General features: G+C 37.2%; 1 protein-coding gene across 1 annotated transcript in view; it reads right to left on the reverse strand.

Moving 5' to 3' along the window:
• LOC127500562 (uncharacterized) overlaps positions 1–16,072 on the reverse strand; it is a 52,417-nt gene that overhangs the window by 35,340 nt on the left and 1,005 nt on the right. Inside the window, exon 3 of the mRNA XM_051871788.1 lies at positions 15,766–15,887. The gene's annotated coding sequence lies outside the window, so the exon portion shown is untranslated. The remainder of the gene's footprint in view (positions 1–15,765; positions 15,888–16,072) is intronic.

Below are 16,072 nucleotides of genomic sequence, written 5' to 3' on the forward strand. Positions count from 1 at the left end.
GGTATATCCAAGTTCTAGAACAACATATGCTCCCATCCAGACGTCGTCTCTTTCAGGGAAGACCTTGCATTTTCCAACATGACAATGCCAGACCACATACTGCATCAATTACAACTGCAGCTGCGTAGAAGAAGGATCCGGGTACTGAAATGGCCAGCCTGCAGTCCAGATCTTTCACCCATAGAAAACATTTGGCGCATCATAAAGAGGAAGATGCGACAAAGAAGACCTAAGACAGTTGAGCAACTAGAAGCCTGTATTAGACAAGAATGGGACAACATTCCTATTCCTAAACTTGAGCAACTTGTCTCCTCAGTCCCCAGACGTTTGCAGACTGTTATAAAAAGAAGAGGGGATACCACACAGTGGTAAACATGGCCTTGTCCCAACTTTTTTGAGATGTGTTGATGCCATGAAATTTAAAATCAACTTATTTTTCCCTTAAAATGATACATTTTCTCAGTTTAAACATTTGATATGTCATCTATGTTGTATTCTGAATAAAATATTGAAATTTGAAACTTCCACATCATTGCATTCCTTTTTTATTCACAATTTGTACAGTGTCCCAACTTTTTTGGAATCGGGTTTGTATAAGAAATGCTCTTATTTTCATGGCATGAAAAGAACAATTACCATTTTACTTTAAAATGTGATCTGTAAAGGCATCATACTCAACAGATGGTCTTGTTGTGTTATGTATAGTTGAGAAGATCTTAACTAGCAGAATAGAAGAAACATACTTGTTTTAGAGAGGATGACGGGCGCAAATTCCCTTGTTATGTGCAGAAGGGGAACCAGAGGTAGAGGATCCTGGTGTATTCTGCGGAACACTCTTTGTTGGAGATAAAATGCTGCTGGAGCTTGACGTCAGGTTCAAACGACGGGGCGGGGCCAAATGCTGGAAGAATTGTCATTGGGATGACGCAGTGACTGCTGCTTATATATGCGCGTAATGATGATTGACAGGACTGAATGTTTAGGCTTCTCCCCAACCTACATTTGGAACTACATTAAACGTTAGCTAGATTATGTTCAATACCTGTCTAGCAATGTTTGTTTATGCTGAGATATAATCAAATAATGGTTTGTATTAAAAAAATAAATAAAACATCAATCACGTGTCATTATGTGCTGTGAGTTGACTCTTGTGATTTTTGTTTCACGCTTCAGAACTTCTGTTAAGGCAACATAGTGAGCATTGATGCTCCCTGGTTTTCACGGTACACTGTGGGACTTTTTATGGATTCAGTGGTTGGGAGCTGATTGAGATGCACCCTGTGAGCGGGGCAGAGTCCAGAGTGTGCACATGACAACTAGCTATATCATCATGATTATTTGAATAAGAAAAACTAATTTAAAAGTAAAATAATTTCAATTATTTAGTTAAATATCACTTAATGGGGCCCTTTTTGCAAAATAGTGGCTGAGGCAAGATCTTTGGGTCAAGTTAAACCACAGCACCTTGCTGAAAATCCAGCATAAACCAGCACAAATTCCTTGTTGATCCAAAGTTAGTGCTGGTATAGTGCTGGTCTAGCTAATGGTCCAGCATAGTCATGCCATTCTCAAGCAGAGATGGTTAACCAGCATGGTCTTTCTGGTGAAGGTGATTAACCAATATATTCTTGCTGGATGGAGTGTGAATAGGCCAGTTTTTTATATGCAAGCAGCATTGTGGGGACAAGCATTATTTATGCTTGCTTTTCTACAAGTAAAACATTAATGATGTAAATGAAAAACAATACTAGATTAAAACATGTATTATATTGTAATAAACGTAATTGGTTTTGCTCCCACTTTTGAAAGTAGAACTAAAAAGTTGAATTGTTTTAATTTGTTTTATTTTAATACCCTACAATGTACAGCAATGTATACTGTAACATAATAACATAAACATCACCAATATGCTACTGTAGATTTGTCTTAATTTGTGTTGCATAGTTTTCTTTAAAAAAACAGTTGATAACTATAGTTCGGGAGGAACACGTTCAAATGATCTAAGTAATCATCGCATCATTCCAACCAGCAGTCAGCAATCAACATGTCTACCCAATCAGTATGAGTGGAGACCTATATATATGTGTGTGTATATATATATATATATATATATATATATATAGTACTCTGTGTAGTAGGAGATCCAGAAGGATAAAAGAAGGAGTGAAGGATGAGAGAGGTCCATGCCTGGACTTTTCTCGTCCTTTACCGTTGTCACTCCTCCAACTATTATCCTCCTGGAGCTCGTCCAGAAGACTCCATTACCACGGCTCTCAGCCTCACCCTGCTTGCCACAGACACAATTGCTGAAAGAGATATAATTTAAGTGCCCAAAAGGAAAACACTAATCACTATAATGTTGACTTCAAACAGACTTTAACAACTTTTGTTCGTGTACTGTATGAAAGAAATAAAGCCAAACTGGTTTATAATAAGTTAATACGCTAATGCTGATTTTGAAGTTGCCTGAGCATATTCTGGTGAGTTATCATCGATTTTGTTTGCAGTTGATTTAGATTTAGGCAGTGAGTTGTTGTGCTGTCTGCTCTTCTCTTCTATTTTTGTTTCTGTTCTTGTTGTTCCTCTTTCTTTTGGTGCTTGTTAACAGTAGGTGTCATCACTAATGGTCAATAATCACTTGTTCTGGTTCAGTGTCACTTTTAGTGAAGTTCACAAACGTAATTTCGGGACCCATCTAATCTTTCAATTAACTGCCAGAGCATATAAGCAGCCACTCACCTTGCTCTGGCATCAGCTGTTTTGGCACCCCTCCACCTCCCCAACCCCACCAACATAATTTAGGCATCTTGTTTACCATACTCCTCTTCCAAGCACTAGTAGTCCCACTGGGGGGTATATCTAAGCTCGAGTTGAAGCTGCTTCCTCGATCCCCTCCACTGCAGCCAGCAAGCCAAATACGCTTAACCTTATTATCTTAAAGATTATATGGGAAAACAAACTCGTGAACTCTCTGTAGATTGGGATTATACGTACACTTAGCTGAGTTTATGTAACATGCGTTTGTTCTTTATTAAATCATTTATTAAAAATAATTGGAAAAAATGTCTTGGTCTTTATTAGGACGCGGACTTCAAAGGCAATGCGTTCGACAGTCACAAAGTTCGGAACGAGTGTTGTTAAATGGGATGGAATAACCTATGGAGGATTGTTCTTGTCACCTAGCAACTGTGACAGCTGCCGTTGATGAGTAGCAGTAATTTTTGTGCTGGATTTTGTCTGAAAACAAAACAGGGTTTACAAACTGAAGGGAAACAAAGGTCGCATTTTGAGGCCGTATTTGAAGGAGCTTTGAGCTTTGAGCCTTGACACAATTGGCCTTCGAATAACTAATCATTTCAGGAAGCGCTTGCCAGTACATGGCCCCTGTTGACTACCTCATCACTAGAGAGATCAATGTTAGGAGTGGTGCTCCTTATATTGAGGTGACAAACTGGACAGTGTGAGAAGTTTCATCTCTGCCTGCTGCAACCATCTCAGAATCATGCTAGTATGGTTCCCAGTTGCTTTTGCTATCACATTGTCAAAGCTTTGGGAGCTCTGATGTTACTGGTAGACTGGTGTTTACCAGACTATGGGTCAAGGCAATGAGCAAACCAGAGCATCTTTTAAAATGCAACTCTTAAGCATAAATGTTCATCTTCGTAACACTGCCATCCATTTGCAAAGGTTATTGACACTTCTGCTAACTTATACTTAAAATGTTCTTCTTTATTCACAGGACATATATATATATATATATAGTGTTATAGCTCATCTTATGCCTAGGCAATGAATGTGTTAAACTAATATTAGAAGATTTGTCATAGCCACATCAAGTCATATCATTTACCCTACAAACCTTTCACACCCACAACCACACATGCATCATATGAAAATACAGGTTAGAGAGACAACTTATTCCATGACTCATTTTTGTTTATCTCAGCTGTACATTTAATAGTAGGTAACTATAAAAACCAATTAATCATATTATGATTGGTTTTATGATTGGTTTTGCATGTTTGATGTGTATTTCTGACAGAAACTAAAAATTACTGTCACTGTAAACCGTTTTTTTTTTTTTTTTTTTTTTTTTTTTTTTACAAAAAGTGGTCATGTTTAGGGGCTTGAAAACATAAAGTCGATGTACCTACAATAACAGACCGCCATGCATATAATAAATTATTCATTCAAGAATGTTATGCAAGTTTACTGCAACAAAGGAGCCCGGAACTTCACATACTTTTGAAAATCAGTGTTTAGTTGATCCCGGTAAGCGCTCATTGTCACAGTTGTAAACACGACCGTGTTCTTCTTCTAAGAGGGGGTTTGGTGTCACGGCATTTGTTTCTAGGCGGACCATTAAAGAACGTGACACATGCGTCTCCCGGACATCCTGTAGAATTCAACCAACCAGATGACGACTTCGAAACTCCTGAAGTGTTTCCATATAAGTGTGCCATATACATCAGATGTTCAGCCAACGGTCCGTGGGCGTGATGTCTGAGGCTGAGACTAGAGTCAAACTGGCGGGATCGCGTAGTGGGCGTAACCAAATTATTGCGCCATGGGAGAGCGACCAATAGATACATGCTTAATGCTTAATTTTTGACACGTTGGAGTGGTAAAGAAACATGAATGAAAAAATAAAGTTTAGACATGCTTGATGGTATGCTTTATGGTATTTAGTGTCTAGTGTTAGGGTTAAAGAATATGTTGTTTATTCTCTTCTCTTTCTCTTATGTGTGTATCTAACCTTAGTATTACTAAATGTGTTGTATCTTACTCTACTGTAATGGCACTGTCTCTTGCACTTCGAATGTATTTTGTATTTTAATTAAATACATTTGATGAGCAAGTATTTATAATTTGTAACAAAATACTTTTTTGATGTATTTGTGCCCATCTCTGGTCCTTATTGTACAACATCATTACTGGTATTTATGAACAACAGCGGAACTGATATCTTTCTGACATTATTTTTCAATGTTATTTAAAGTAAATTATGAAAAATACTTTGGTTGTTACATATACATGCAGGGTTAGGCAAAGATACATCAAAATGTATTTTAAAATAAAATACCAAATACCTTAATTTTAAGTGTATGAAAATAAACTACAAAATACAGCTGCTACACCATGTAACAAAATAAACTGCATGAAATTTCTTCGCAAACCTTCCATCAATTGACCTATTTGATCTATCCCTTCACCATTAAACTGACTCAGTTGATTAAATAGTTCAACCAAAAATGAAATTTATTCCATGATTTAATCACCCTCAAGCAATCCTAGGTGTATAAGACTATCTTCTTTCAGATGAACACAATCAGAGTTAAAAAAATCCATAGTCCTGGATGAATGCATTTTTTTTTTTTTTTTTTTTTTGTCTTCAAAATTTGGGCAGCCATTCACAACCATTATAAACCTTGGAGGACTAAGGATATTTTTAAACATATCTCCGATTGTGTTCGCCTGAAAGAAGATAGTCATATACACCTAGGATGGCTTGAGGGTGAGTAAATCATGGGATAATGTTCATTTTTGGGTGAACTATCCCTTTAAGTAAACAATGTTTGATAGCACCAGCTTATTTCTCTGCCTGAGTCATGCAATAAATCTGACATATGCAACCAGTTAACATATTCACATATCCCTGTGATCTCCCAGATGAAGGTTAGTTTTAAAGTAACCAAATAGTTTAGAGTTTAACAGTTTGCAAATGACTCATAATTGTATCCTAATTTAGTTACTTGGTGTTTGGTGAGGAACTTTGCATCAGCAACACTGACTCAGTGACAAACAAGTCATTTATAAGAAGACAACTGATGGCACCTTTATTTATAGCGACTTGTTTTTTAACTAATCATTTGATTGTTAATCATATAGGGGGCTGCTGCTCGGTATAATAGTTTTCAAGAAAATTATGTAAATTGGTAAACTATTTAGCCTAGGCTACTAAAACAAACACCAAAACTGTTAAAAAATTATAGCAATATGCGCAATTTTTTTTATTTTGGATCAATTTTCTGTTCTGATCTCAACAAGTCTGGGCAAACTTCTGAGTAGGCACCAATCAGAGGCCGCATTTTTATGATGTCATCATGTAGACTTCTTACAAAGTATTTTACAGTATTTTAAAACTACAAAAATACAAAACACTAAAATATTTTGATACAAAATACTATTTTATATTTGAAATGTGTATTTGAAATACATGTATCATAAATTCTGCCCATCCCTGTATACATGCAACATTTCAGCCGTAAATAAATTATAAATGTTAGCTAGATTATGTTTGTTACCTGTCTAGCGATGTATGTTTATGCTGAAATATAATCAAATACTGTTTTGTACAGTGCTCGGCGTAAATGAGTACACCCCCTTTGAAAAGTAACATTTTAAACAATATCTAAATGAACACAAAAACAATTTCCAAAATGTTGACAAGACTAAGTTTTATATAGCATCAGTTTAACTTATAACATGAAAGTAAGGTTAATAATATAACTCAAATAAGGGTGATGCAAAAATGAGTACACCCCACTGAAAGTCTCTGGAGCAAAGCTAAATTTTAGACTACAAATGTCTAATTTAACAAGAATTCAACCACAGGTGAGTCTAATTATTCATTACACAGGTGTCCAGCAGACAGTTGACTATAAAAGGGTGTTAAAACCCCTTCCCATTTCATGCTGTCAGCAATGGCACCACATGGAAGAGAAATGTCACAAGACCTGAGAAAGAAAATAATTTCTTTACACCAGAAAGGTGAAGGCTACAAGAAGATCAGCAAAGCTTTACTTATCAGTCAGAATACTGTAGCAAAAGTGATACAAAAATGTAAAAAAGATGGAACTGCAACCATCTCACGGAGACGTCCAGGTTGTCCATGGAAGTTAACACCTCGACAGGAGCGTCTTCTGATGAGAAGGGTTTAAGAAAATCGGCATGCAAGTTCACTGCAGTTATCTAAAGAAGTAGAAAGCCAAACTGAGGTGACTATTTCCCATGACACAATACGGCGTACACTGCAGAGGAATGGTATGCATGAGTGCAGGTCCACAAAAGAAGCCTTTTCTAAAGCCCAGGCACAAAAAAGCCCGCCTAGAGTTTGCCAGGGCCCATGCTGACAAAGATGAAGACTACTGGGACTCTATACTCTGGAGTGAAGAGACCAAGATAAATGTTTTTGGAACTGATGGCTTCAAAACCGTATGGTGTCGCAAAGGTGAGGAATACAAAGAAAAATGCATGGTGCCTACAGTGAAACATGGTGGTGGCAGTGTCCTTATGTGGGGCTGCATGAGTGCTGCTGGTGTCGGGGAGCTGCATTTCATTGATGGCATCATGAATTCACAGATGTACTGCTCTATACTGAAAGAGAAGATGCTACCATCACTCTGTGCCCTTGGTCGTTGTGCACTTTTCCAACATGACGATCCTAAACACACATCTAAGGCCACTGTTGGATTTCTGAAGAAGAACAGGGTGAAAGTGATTCAGTGGCTCCTGATCTGAACCCAATCGAACACCTATGGGGAATTCTGAAGAGACAAGTTGAGCATCACTCTCCATCCAGCATCCAGTCTCTAAAAGAGGTCATTCTTGAAGAATGGAAAAAGATAGATGTTGCAAAATGTTGCCAACTTGTTCATTCCATGCCTAGAAGACTTGGTGCTGTCATTAAAAAATCATGTAGGCCATACAAAGTACTAGATGTAGTAGTTTTTGCTGTGGGGTGTACTCATTTCTGCATCACCCTAATTTGAGTAAAACTGAAAAATGTGTAATCTAAGTTATATTATTAACCTTACTTTCATGTTATAAGTTAAACAGATGTTATATTAAACTTAGTCTTGTCCACATTTTGGAAATTGTTTTTGTGTTCATTGAGATATTGTTTAAAATGTTACTTTCAAAGGGGGTGTACTCATTTACGCTGAGCACTGTATTTTAAAAAAACCTCTCTCGTGTGTCATTATGTGTTGTGAGTTGGCTCTTGTGATTTATGTCCCTAATGAAAAAAAAATATATACTAAAATGTATTTGAAGTGTACTTAAGAATACTACAAATACATTTACATATTATGTTGTAAGGAACCCCGCATCGGCCCAAAAACGGAATCCGACGGCCTGGGCGAAGGTTAACGCGTGTATGCCTTTTCAGCGCATCTGTGAAGTTCACTTAATTTCACTCGTTTAATCTGACTCCAATTTTAAATGATTATTACTCTTAGGTTTTGTTCCCAATTGGAAATTAATCATTTGTTATGTATTAATTTAGATTTTTGATTATTCTGGGTATCTCATATTTTCAATTATTCGTTCATTACGGACCCATATCACTTAGAAAAGTCACTTCGGCCGGTGAGTGCCTTTCACGATCACAAATTCACCAGTTCTGATCTTAGTCAGAGGGTGCAGAGTTTACTAATGCATTTGAGTCAAACCACCACATGCTTGTTCATACAAAAACACAGTTTTCTTAGTCACGATACTGCAACTTGCTAAGCCAGTTGATAGATAAAAATCAAAAAGTCCCATGATGTGCTAACATGCTCCTTTCATGGGCCTTTAGTTTGAATCTATCCTGACGCAGATTTGCGGAAATATGGACTCCAATAATCTACTGGTCATAATGATTTCAGAAGAATCCAGAGTAAATCAAATATAACATTTTATTTGTCAAGTAAAAATGTATCATGTCAATTTCATAGTTGGACAATTAGAAGCCAATTCAGAAATAATAAATGCATAACATCAATTGAAATGCACATGCACACAGTGGTGGATTAGTGTTTGAAGACACTTGTCCATCCCTGTGTGGGGGCCTCTGGCTACAGAAAATCCCCCCTGACTGCTTTGCACTTTACCTTATATACAGACCAGAACAAAAGGGTTGTAAATATTTATTACACCAACACCTGTTTTGGGGGGAGAGGAGTGGGTGTTTCAACACCCAAAAGGAGGACAGAATTCTCCTTAGTTTTCAATCTTCTTCATAATACCAGTGACTGCTGTGAAATTGAGACCATTTTACCAATCGCACTGAGACATTTAAAATGATACCAAACATGAAAGGAAAAAACAATAGATACACCAGATACATTATACTTCTCGGAGAACTTTCAGTGACTTGTGTTGGGGGAAAGGAAGGAGGGTGTGTGTGTGTGTGTGTGTGTGTTGGGGGGAGGGCTATTGCATCCTGTAGATGTGTGAGGGCAAGGCGTTGTCCTACACTATTTCTTTGACATCTTCTCTTCAGATGAGTTTTATTGCTTTATTGCAGGGTGCTTGATCTCAGTTTTTGTCTTAGCAGGAAAATCAAGTCTTACAATGTAAATGTATTTGTACATTTACATAATATGTAAATAATATGTGTTGCTATAATCTTGTGATTTATGTCCCTAATGAAAAATAAATATACTAAAATGTATTTGAAGTATACTTAAGTATATTACAAATACATTTACATATTATGTACTTAATAAAAATACCTTGTAATTGTACTTTTGGTATACTAAACTGGTATACAGGTGCTGGTCATATAATTAGAATATCATCAAAAAGTTGATGTATTTCATTAATTCCATTCAAAAAGTGAAACTTGTATATTATATTCATTCATTACACACAGACTGATATATTTCAAATGTTTATTTCTTTTAATTTTGATGATTATAACTGACAACTAAGGAAAATCCCAAATTCATTATCTCAGAAAATTAGAATATTACTCAAGACCAATACAAAGAAAGGATTTTTAGAAATCTTGGCCAACTGAAAAGTGTGAACATGAAAAGTATGAGCATGTACAGCACTCAATACTTAGTTAGGGCTCCTTTTGCCTGAATTACTGCAGCAATGTGGCGTGGCATGGAGTCGATCAGTCTGTGGCACTGCTCAGGTGTTATAAGAGCCCAGGTTGCTCTGATAGTGGCCTTCAGCTCTTCTGCATTGTTGGGTCTGGCATATCGCATCTTCCTCTTCACAATACCCCATAGATTTTCTATGGGGTTAAGGTCAGGCGAGTTTGCTGGCCAATTAAGAACAGGAATACCATGGTTAAACCAGGTACTGGTAGCTTTGGCACTGTGTACAGGTGCCAAGTCCTGTTGGAAAATGAAATCTGCATCTCTATAAAGTTGGTCAGCAGCAGGAAGCATGAAGTGCTCTAAAACTTCCTGGTATACGGCTGCGTTGACCTTGGACCTCAGAAAACACAGTGGACCACCACCAGCAGATGACATGGCACCCCTAACCATCACTGACTGTGGAAACTTTACACTGGACCTCAAGCAACATGGATTGTGTGCCTCTCCCCTCTTCCTCCAGACTCTGGGACCCTGATTTCCAAAGGAAATGCAAAATTTACTTTCATCAGCGAACATAACTTTGGACCACTCAGCAGCAGTCCAGTCCTTTTTTGTCTTTAGCCCAGGCAAGACGCTTCTGACGCAGTCTGTTGTTCAAGAGTGGCTTGACACAAGGAATGCAACAGCTGAAACCCATGTCTTGCATACGTCTGTGCGTAGTGGTTCTTGAAGCACTGACTCCAGCTGCAGTCCACTCTTTGTGAATCCCCCCTACATTTTTGAATGGGTTTTGTTTCACAATCCTCTCCAGGGTCCGGTTATCCCTATTGCTTGTACACTTTTTTCTACCACATCTTTTCCTTCCCTTCGCCTCTCTATTAAAGAGCTCTGTGAACAGCCAGCCTCTTTTGCAATGACCTTTTGTGTCTTGCCCTCCTTGTGCAAGGTGTCAATGGTCGTCTTTTGGACAACTGTCAAGTCAGCAGTCTTCCCCATGATTGTGAAGCCCTCAGAACTAGACTGAGAGACCATTTATAGGCCTTTGCAGGTGTTTTGAGTTAATTAGCTGATTAGAGTGTGTCTTCAATATTGAACCTTTTCAAAATATTCTAATTTTCTGAGATACTGAATTTGGGATTTTCCTTAGTTGTCAGTTATAATCATCAAAATTAAAAGAAATAAACATTTGAAATATATCAGTCTGTGTGTAATGAATGAATAAAATATACAAGTTTCACTTTTTGAATGGAATTAGTGAAATAAATCAACTTTTTGATGATATTCTAATTATATGACTAGCACCTGTATACCAGTTTAGTATACCAAAAGTACAATTACAAGGTATTTTTATTAAGTACATAATATGTAATCTTAAATTGGAACAACTAATACTTTTACTTTAATGCACTTTATTTGTGCGGAAGTAGTGCTGTAAAGCCCTGGGTATACTTCGGCCGTCCGCGTTCATGCACCGTCCGCATTACGTAATTTTCGTCATGTGGAGTGCTTGCGCCCGGCCGCACACCCCGTCCGCGTGCAGCCCAAATTTCGAGACTGCGCGGACGGTGCGCGTGCAACAGCACATGCGCACGCAAGAAAGAAGAGTCCAATAGATTGCAATACGCACAGTACCAAAGAATATACACTAACAAGAAGCGACACTTAATAGAACGTTCCATTGCAACACCGGCGCCCAGCAGCAGCCCTGCGTTTCCGCCATTTTGGGGTGAAAGCGAGTCGGCAGTCCACTAGTTTCTATGGCAATATCAGCTGCTTTGTTAAAAAAAAAAATGCACATTAAAGCTGAAATCCAACCTGAATGATGACAACACAGAATAAAATACTATCACTAGTGATCATCAAATCCTTTTAACAGTTTATTTTACACACTTTGTGTTTAAGTCTTTTAAGTCTAAAGGTTTTTTCACAAAACCTTTGCTCTCTAGAAACCCAGTCAGTTTGGGTTAAAATTCTTTAAAAGGCTTATAAACACTGAATTATTACCAACATATGAAATTAAATTAAGGACATGCATCAGAAAAATTGGGAATGTTGGACAATAAATATATGAATATAACAGCTTGATTTTGCAGTGTTGTCTAATGTCCATTGAAGCAAAAGTGTCCAAAAGTGTGAATTATGCGATAACGGACACAGCAATGCATCACGTATTATAAGATCATTATGTTATAGCGTAATCCATTAAAATGTACAATATAGCCTATTTCATTTCAGACCTAGATTATTACTATTACTCTATTAGGTCTAAAATATATTGTTCGCTGCAAACATGATGATCTTAAGTTTATTAATTGTTAATTTACTATTAATAAATTTGTAAAGTTGCATAAAATGGAAATACTCAATAAAGTAGGCTAACTACGCTACCTCAGATGGTTGAATGGTTGGATTCCACAACTGGTAAAATAAAACATATATAAGACAATACAACATTTTCTGTGGGAGCCATACAATTTACTGGTGACTTAATTTAAAAAAAACTGTTCTATTGCGCTTCTGATTTGGCAGTGAAATTCGCCGATTTTGGGTGTGTAAGATGTGAAGGATTCTATGGTCCAGTTAGTATTTTCACCCCATAATGGCGGCCGTGCTACCGGAGCGCCATCTAGTGGCTGTTACCCAAAAAGTATCAAAGTGTCGCCTCTTGGGTTCTAAGCTCTTTGACAGTACTGAGCACAGTGTGCAGTCGACGAAGAAGAGTGTGGAAAGAGCGATTTAAAAACAACACGCTTGAAACAAAGAGAAACTTCTTCCAAGACGAGTAAACAAATCCTTCTCCATCGTTTTAGATTCTTGTTCAGTGTATCTTCCAAACTATGTTGCAATGGTGTTTCTTCTCCGATCATGCCCAGCGAATGTTCCGTTGATGACACGACTCAGTGCTGCCCTCCGATGTCTGGTAGAGCATAGAAAAAAGTTGTACTGCGCATGTGTCGAACTCAGTCATCCGCGCGCATCCGCGGTTGAGTATACTTTGAAAGATGCGCGGACACAACTGCGCGCGACGCGTCCGGGCGCGGAAAGTGAAGTATACCCGGGGCTTAAGTTACAGTAATTAAATTACTTATCCACTGAAAAAGTAAAGTAAGGGATTACTGTTAATTTTTAGGTAATTTAATTACAGATACTTATAATGTACTTGCGTTGTACTTGTGAATGTGAACAGCATGTAACAGCACTGTCTCCGTCCATTAGTGACAGCAGTCTTTAAAACATGCTACTGTCTACTACTGGCTGTCTGTATTATAAATGATAATCAAACAACAAAAGAAAAAACTTTAATAAGGATTAAACTATATTTAATTTATACAGTTATGACTATGCAGAGTTATTTTATGTTTGATTATTCAATTTCTGTGGTATTTTTACTTACTATTAGACCTACCTGGAAAAAAATAGCCTATATAGCATTGTTTTATTTGTATTTTTATATATTTTTACTGTGGTATCGAGTATTGTGCACTTTTGGTGGTATCGGTACCGACTACTAGATTTTTGGTATAATGACATCCCTATTTGTTACTAAAAAAACGGAATTATTATAAAGTAAATAAAAGTATTATAGTATATGTTTTAATAAAGTTAAAATGTTTTAAAAAGCTATAAAAGGCTAAACCATTCCATGTTTGACTAAATTATTAAAAGAATTTCCTTTCTATTGTCTATCCGGTCAAGGTTTATAGGGATTTTAAGAAGTAATTAGTAAGTTACTTATTGAGTAATTAAATTACTTTTCAGACAGAGTAATTAGAAAAGTATTTTAAATACAATATTGATGATGTAATTAGTAATTAGTAATTAATTACTTTTTTGAAGTAACTTACCCAACACTGATTGTGCACAAGTAGTACTCAAAATAAAGTTTAATAATTATAATTTTTTTATATCAGTAAGTCTCAAGAGATACGTCAGTAAATATGTTAATAGATTAAAACTATACTTAATATGAAATAAATGTATTTTAAATATATTCATTTTTACTAGGGATTTCATGCTTCAGAACTTCTGTTAAGTGAACATAGTGAGCATTGATGCTCCCTCGTTTTTACGTTGCACTGTAGGACTTTTTACGGACTCAACAGTTCAGTGCACTGGAAGAGTTTTGCGATTGAGACAGCCCTTAAAATGGCCAACTCCCTGGTCATTGCCTGACTACTGAACTTGGGAGCTGATTGGCATGCACCCTGTTCGTGGGGGAGTCCAAAGTGTGCATGTGACAACTGTATCATCATGATTATTTGAATAGAATGACTTATTTGAAAGTAAAATCATTTAAATTATTTAGTTAAATATCACTTATGAGGCTCTTTTTGCTAAAAAGTGGCTGAGGCAAGATCTTTGGGTCAAGCTAAACCACAGCGCCTTGCTGAAAATCTAGCATAAACCAGCACAAATTCCTTGTTGATCCAAAGTTAGTGCTGGTATAGTGCTGGTCTAGCTAACGGTCCAGCATAGTCATGCTGTTCTCAAGCAGAGATGGTTAACCAGCATGGTCTTTCTGGTGAAGGTGGTTAAAGCTGCAATATGTAAAATATCCAAAAACCACTAGGCCAGTACTATATATTTTGTGCAGTTGAGTACTTACAATATCTCAAATGTTTCCAACTATTTGTAAATCGTGAGAAAATTGCTATTTTAACCAAGGATCCGGGACGTGTGAGGGAGTCGCCTGTCAATGGCGTCATATCTGCGTTACCCTCAGTTAAACATATAATATATTGTAATAAACGTAATTTGTTTTGCTCACACTTTTGAAAGTAGAACTAAAAAGTTGAATTGTTTTGGTTTGTTATATTTTAATACCCTGCTGCTGCAAAAAAAAAAAAAACAGCAATGTATACTGTCTATAATTTTGTAAAGTCAACAACATCACCAATATGCTGTAGATTTGTCTTATTTTGTGTTGCATAGTTTTCTTTAAAAAACAATTGACAACTGTATGTGATCCATTTTTCATGCACAAAGGTTTACACAGAGAAATATGTCAAAATGCTTCAAAGGACACTGTGGCAAGCAGGGCGGGGCTGAGAGCCATTGGAATGGAGCGAGGCCAATGACACGAGTGCTAATGAGCATCACCTCCGTGCCACACCGGCCTCGAGTCTCACAGAGGAGATCTGGAGGGATAAAGGGCGGAATGACGACAGTGAAGGACGAGAGAGGACCAGGCCTGGACTTTTCTCGTCCTTCACTGTCGTCACTCCTCCTCCTCCGGAAGACTCCATTCCCACGGCTCTCAGCCCCACCCTGCTTGGCACTGACACAATTGCTGAAAGAGATATAATTTAAGTGCCCAAAAGGAAAACATCACCATAATGTTGACTTCAGCCTTTTTGACTTACAGACTTTAACAACTTTGTTCATTTACCATCTGAAAGAAATAAAGCCAAACTGGTTTATAATAAGTTAATATGCTAATGCTGATTTTGAAGTTGCCTGAGCATATTCTAGTGAGTTATCATCGATTTTGTTTGCAGTTGATTTATATTTAGGCAGTGAGTTTTTGTGCTGTCTGCTCTTCTCTTCTATTTTTGTTTCTGTTCTTGTTGTTCCTCTTTCTTTTGGTGCTTGTTAACAGTAGGTGTCATCACTAATGGTCAATAATCACTTGTAGAGTGAATCTACTTTATTTTATTAACTGCAACACTGGTTCAGTGTTACTTTTACTCTCTAGATTGGGACTATATGTACACATAGCTGTGTTCATGTAACATGCGTTTAAATCATTTATTGAAAATAATTTGAGAAAAATGTCTTGGTCTTTATTTAACTATGAACACACATTAAGAAATGTGAAATGTAACATATATGTGAGTTTTGTTGTGGTCTTACTGGGATCATACCAACAACCAAAATACAACATATGCTGGTCCACCAGCTCACCTGATTCCTATGACCAGTAACTAGAATTCTGTGCTCAACATACCTTATGCTGGTGATCAGCAATGCTGGATTTTTCAGCAGGGCTGTCAGGGATCTAAGGAGGGAATAGCAACCACACCCCCAGCTCATTCTATTGCCAGGTATCAGAGGAAAGGCACACTCCACCTAAAGCAAAACAGGAAGAGTATATCATTTGGGAAAATCCAGCAATTAGATTTTTCCTGGAAGTATTCTTTAGCTGCATCCCAATTCAGAGGCTGCATCCTTCAAAGGACGCAGACTTCAAAGGTAATGCCTTAGATAGTCACGAAGTTCGGAACGAGCAACAGTGTCATACCTGTTTTTTCATG

Source organism: Ctenopharyngodon idella, chromosome 19 (assembly GCF_019924925.1).
Source record: "Ctenopharyngodon idella isolate HZGC_01 chromosome 19, HZGC01, whole genome shotgun sequence".
NCBI classification, from domain to species: Eukaryota; Metazoa; Chordata; class Actinopteri; order Cypriniformes; family Xenocyprididae; genus Ctenopharyngodon; species Ctenopharyngodon idella.